This window comes from Scylla paramamosain, chromosome 22 (assembly GCF_035594125.1).
Source record: "Scylla paramamosain isolate STU-SP2022 chromosome 22, ASM3559412v1, whole genome shotgun sequence".
NCBI classification, from domain to species: domain Eukaryota; kingdom Metazoa; phylum Arthropoda; class Malacostraca; order Decapoda; family Portunidae; genus Scylla; species Scylla paramamosain.
In genome coordinates, this window is record NC_087172.1 from 20,499,930 (window position 1) to 20,505,296 (window position 5,367).

The window sequence follows — 5,367 nt, forward strand, 5'->3', positions numbered from 1 at the left end:
TGACGAGAAATGAGCACCACAATCTAACAGTCACTGCCCGTGTTTGTGTCCATAGTTTAGGACTTCAGCCCATCTGGCAGGATAAAGGCAATGAACTACAACACTGTCAAGCACACAACTCAGGAAGTTAGGTGTTTAGAGTGTGATCTGAGGCTATTAATTGCTCTTGTCTTACCTAACCTGTCAAATGTCTATCAAGGAAAAACAAGCCAAATATCTATCAAGGAAAAAACAGAGCGAGCCTGTTGTTTACCAATCTAACAGCAGAACCCCTGCTTTATGGAACATCAAATAAGGGCATAAAGTAAATTAATAAATTGAAGAATGTTTGTAAAGACTGCAACTATGTTGCAGTTCATATAAAATTATATGGCTCCTCCTTTTATCCTTTAATTTCTTCTATGTAACCACACCTTGCATCATTCCTTTTCTCACCTTGTCCTCACAGCAATTATTATTCAGCATAGTGCCTTATTGAGCACCATAATAGTAATGTTGTACAGCATTGGACACTGGCAACAACCACCTCTCTCCCTTGGCCAGATCAACAATGACTCACATTTTTAAATCTCACAAAATCAGCAACGGCAATTACTGTCCCCACACACACTAGTCCTTGGGCACAATGACTCTAGACATCAATTCCAAGCTTTATCAGGTGGACTTTGCCCAGTACGAGTAGAAAGTATTTTGTTGCCAGATCAGTTTTCCTCGATTCTGTGTTTATGTCATCCTGCTACACAGTAAGATATGGTACCATAAATAGTGTTCAACAGTGTGGAGGCATCCTTACTCTCATTTTCACCCACTTCTAGAACCCATTACTGAAATATATTTTGAGCCTAAACACTTAATATTCAACCTGATAATTATTTTATTAATCAGAGAAGCAAGTTTAGAAGAATGATCTAAATTACATTTTGTTTCCTAAAGACCATGTAATTTTAAAATAAATATCAAGAAAATACTGCTTAAAATCAAATCCATTACAAAAGCAAAAAGAATAGCCAGGCATTTTTATCATTTACTGACTTAGAAAAAAATAAGTAGGCCTCCAAGATGCACATGTAGAAAATGGGCTTCTAAGCTCAAAATACTAAAAGGCACAGCATGGCATACATGTCTCGCCTGCATCCCTCAGCTGTGTGCTTCCTGCAAGGGTACATCTCCATGACGGTATGAGCTGGCTGCCATCCAACAAGTCTGAAAGGAACTGAGTGCCTCAACAGAAAAAAATTCAAAATTTTTGATAATACACATAAGAACAGACTGGTTAAAAATATCTAAAAATATCAATGTACTTTTGTATTTACGAGTATCATGAACCCGTCTCCTTCAGGCTTAAAAAGATTACCTTGTGGATATTTTTGAGAGGGATTTGAAGTAAAGAGTGATAACACAATACTATAATAAGCTTCAGCTGGTCTCCTTATGGTTTGTTACAGTTCCTCTTTACTTCTTTAGGTCCCATGCACAACCCAACAGCACATTTACTGATAACAATATATGTCACATCTCACTTAGTTGCTCCCCCATCACATCGTATCAAATCACTTACTCATTCACTCCACCTCATACATGCTTCTTTTATATCCTTCTGAAAGCTTAAGCTTAGGCATCAGTGACTCAGTGCTGCCTCAACACCATCCTCACATCCTTTCCCTTTTCCTTCAGTCTTCTTAAAGAAGTTGCTCAACACTGTTCAGCAAACTATCTTATCCTGCATCTTGCATTCTTCAGTATAACCACACCTTCAAGTCATAAGAACATAAGAAAATAAGGGAAGCTGCAAGAAGTCAATCAGACCTACACATGGCAGTCCCTGTATGTCACTTCTCATTGCTAAATAGCATCATGATGGTTGTTTAATTGGACTGACATGCTAACCAACACAGGGTTCCCTTCATGAGAGCTCAACCAGGTAAGAATCTATATATTTTTTTCTTATTTTTTTCCTGATCATCAAAGGCACCTAATACAGTATAAAAGATGACCCCAAATCATCTCCACACAGGTTGAAATTTAAAAATGAACTCTATGCTGCGAGGTGAAAGCACTATCACTGCACCACTAGGCTGAATATAATTATCTATATACAGGCGGGCATCCACCTTCAAGTCAGGTGATAAGAGTACTAAGGTTGAATGCTCAAAACAGAAAATCTATCAAGCCTACACAAGAGAAATTTGAGGACAATATCTTGTATATTCAAAATATATTACAACTGGAAATGTTAAAAAAAAAAAAAAAAAAAAAAAAAAAAAACCACTGTGACTTATTTGGTGTCAGCACACTGAGATCACTCACTGCAGCACAATATGCATATATGAACACAGTGGACAGCAGATGATTTAATGTCAAGTGGGACAGTGTGGCACTCTAGACAGTAGTCTAGGTGCAGTATGGTAAGATTTAAAAAATCGTTAGCAGCGTTTTAATAAATTTCTGAGAGATATATATATATATATATATATATATATATATATATATATATATATATATATATATATATATATATATATATATATATATAATATGGGGTTGAAAATACTCAGAATGTCAGGATCTATCCAGTGAGACAGGTAAGCATTGCTGATATTGCACAGACAAGGAATTTGATATACCATATTTTCTGCCATATAAGATGCAAGGGAGTATAAGATGCACCTACCTACAATTCGGCAGGGGACATTTAGAAAAAATAAAATAAGCCCCACCTTTCCCTGAACTTCATAGCCTGCCTCTCAACCAGGCTTTGGTCAAAGACTTTAGGCTACTGGATATTTCCCTACTGAACAACTTAAGCAAAACATATTATAAGATGAACTGACAATATTTTAATAATCAATCTCAATGAGATTAAAATATCATAAAATCAGGTCAAATTTTATCACACCAGTTTATCAGTGATCATAATCGTCGCTGAACAATTATAAACATGATACTACCTTATGTTGCTTTCTGCCTTTCTATGTGTTCAAGACGTTCCACTATTGACTGAAGACTTGCAGTACTACCCCGAGCAGCTGTTGACTGTTGGTAAAGAAAACACTCCCTGCCCATGTTAAGGTTGCACAAACAGCTGTGTTTTGTGTTAAGTGCACGAAGTGTAACCAACTAATGGCACTTTCTTCATACAAATTATGGCTATGACTTCAGCATAAAGCTATTCATTACCTTAATATATTTACCACAAATTTTATTCAAATAAGGTAAGGCCATTAAATGATGTGTTTCAGAGTTATAGCAATCGGCTCTTATGTTTTTGCATTATTTTGGTTTGTAATCATTATCTAGTAATTTTTAGCACTATTTCAATTTGTAATCATTATCTAATAATATATAAACTTATATATTTAATTCTGGGGTCAAACAGTGGTGTCTAGGTGTTACTGTAGTACTGGTAACCATAACTCATAGATCTACCCAAACCTAACCATCGGTGTATAAGACACAGGGTGATTTTTGGAGCATTTTTTGAAAAAAGAAAATGCGTCTTATATAGCGGAAAATACCCCATTCTCACCTGCCTGTCAGTCATTCTCACCTGTCAATCAGTCATTCTCACCTGCCTGTCAGTCATTCTCACCTGTCAATCAGTCATTCTCACCTTTCAATTAATCATTCTCACCTGCCTGTCAGTCCTTCTTACCTGTCTGTATACCATCCTCACTGGCCATGTGTCATTCACTCATTGCCATGGTGCAATAGCTGGTGTATCTGGCTGTGAATCCATGGTTCCCTGTTCGAATCCAAGCTGGGGCAGTTGGTGCACAGCTCATGCAGCTGTTAATCCTTCCTGTGCATTGGTCAATAAATCAGTACTGGGGGAAAACTGAGGAAAGTAAACTGTTGGAAGTCACAAGGGATCAAATGGGCAATGAGAGAGATGAGCACTAAGGCCATGTACAACTAAAGCCTTTGTCCCCAACTTTACTTTTGTCATTCACACTTTATCAGTCACTCAGCTCCCTGAGTCATTCTCATTTTTCTATGATTCATCCTCACTGGTTAAGTATAATTTTCACATCACACATACAAATTGATAAGTACAGTCAAAGACTATAAAAAGTCTCCCACCTCTGATGACCCTGCCATGGTCTGGGGTCTTTCTGGATGATGGCCCAGTCAAACTATCAGACTATCTCAGCCAGTCTGCCCAGCACCACTCCATCCCCAATCACACCAGAGCCACCAGCCAACATCTCTGACTCAGACTCTGAGTGACAAGCAAAAGTACATTAGTAGTACAGTGCATAATGTTATGTTAGCTCTTATGTTACCAGTGTGTTGTGTACAGTTAAGTGAGCTCTTAAGTGAACACTAAGTGTGTAGTTGTGTAATGTTAAGTGAACTCTAAACTGACTAGTTAGTGTGTTGTGTACGTGTGTAGTTGTGTAATGTTAAGTGAACTCTAAACTGACTAGTTAGTGTGTTGTGTACAGTGTGTAATAACAAAATATGCTGTAAATATCTATCTTGGGACTATGTGCTAACAAATATGATGTAAATAACAATAAACGTACATGTTTATGTACATAGAAACCAGCCAGAAATCTGTATTGTCAGATAAGCCGAACTTTTGGTTAAACCATAGGCCACCTCATCCTATACAGTTTGGTTTATGGAGGTTTTACTGTACTCCACTATTATGTACTACACTCCAGTGTCCTCAATAAGTAACAAATACTGACTTCAACCAGTCGAGTCAATACCTGATTTTGAAACCACGAAGGATTCATCAAAGTATGGGTTAATCTGGATATCATGTCCATGTTACTTACAAGCACGAAACTCACATGTCATGAAGAAGGTTTTGGTGACCTTGCTGTAAAAAAAAAAAAAAAAAAAAAAAAAAAAAAAAAAAAAAAGATGGGGGAGGGGCACGTGTCTAGTATGGCTGTAATAACACTCAAGTGTGTGGAGAAATTTTATATTTTCTAAGTCCAGCAAACTCTTCACCAGTCAAGAGTAAACACTGAAATGATTTTCTTTTGTTCATAACTGAGATTTGTAGGTAGTTGCATATTAGGATTTCATGGCATCTATACAGCTGATTCCTCCACACACTTCCACTCGAGGCCATTCCTGAGGCCGCCAATTACGACTTTCCACGGAATGTTCAGTTACACTTTTCATTTGTTTTCGAGACATGTCAGGTGTTCTGATAGAGGCTCACTGTCACTTGTTGATATGGCTAACCAGTGGTGGGTGAAGTGAAAAATGCCAGTGTTCAGCAGGAAAAAAATTACTTTGTGAGATATTTACAAGCATCAATGGTTAAGATGTGATATACAGATGTAAGAGGTTCCATGTGTTTATTAAGGAAGCAACCAAACTGTACCCACCTCCATCGCCTTCAGAATC

General features: G+C 37.4%; 1 long non-coding RNA gene across 2 annotated transcripts in view; it reads right to left on the bottom strand.

The window, feature by feature from the left end:
- The window catches only part of LOC135111766 (uncharacterized), a 6,080-nt gene extending 713 nt beyond the window's left edge, over positions 1 to 5,367 (bottom strand). The window contains exons 1-4 of one of the 2 annotated variants that reach the window (XR_010273903.1): positions 5,349 to 5,367; positions 4,081 to 4,219; positions 3,653 to 3,799; positions 1 to 1,203 (exon numbers count right to left, since the gene is read on the bottom strand). The exon at positions 1 to 1,203 is cut by the window's left edge and continues 713 nt beyond it. This is a non-coding gene — a long non-coding RNA (uncharacterized LOC135111766). Of the gene's footprint in view, positions 1,204 to 3,652; positions 3,800 to 4,080; positions 4,220 to 4,799; positions 4,821 to 5,348 lie in introns of those variants that run through there. The other variant, XR_010273902.1, reaches the window with a different exon arrangement.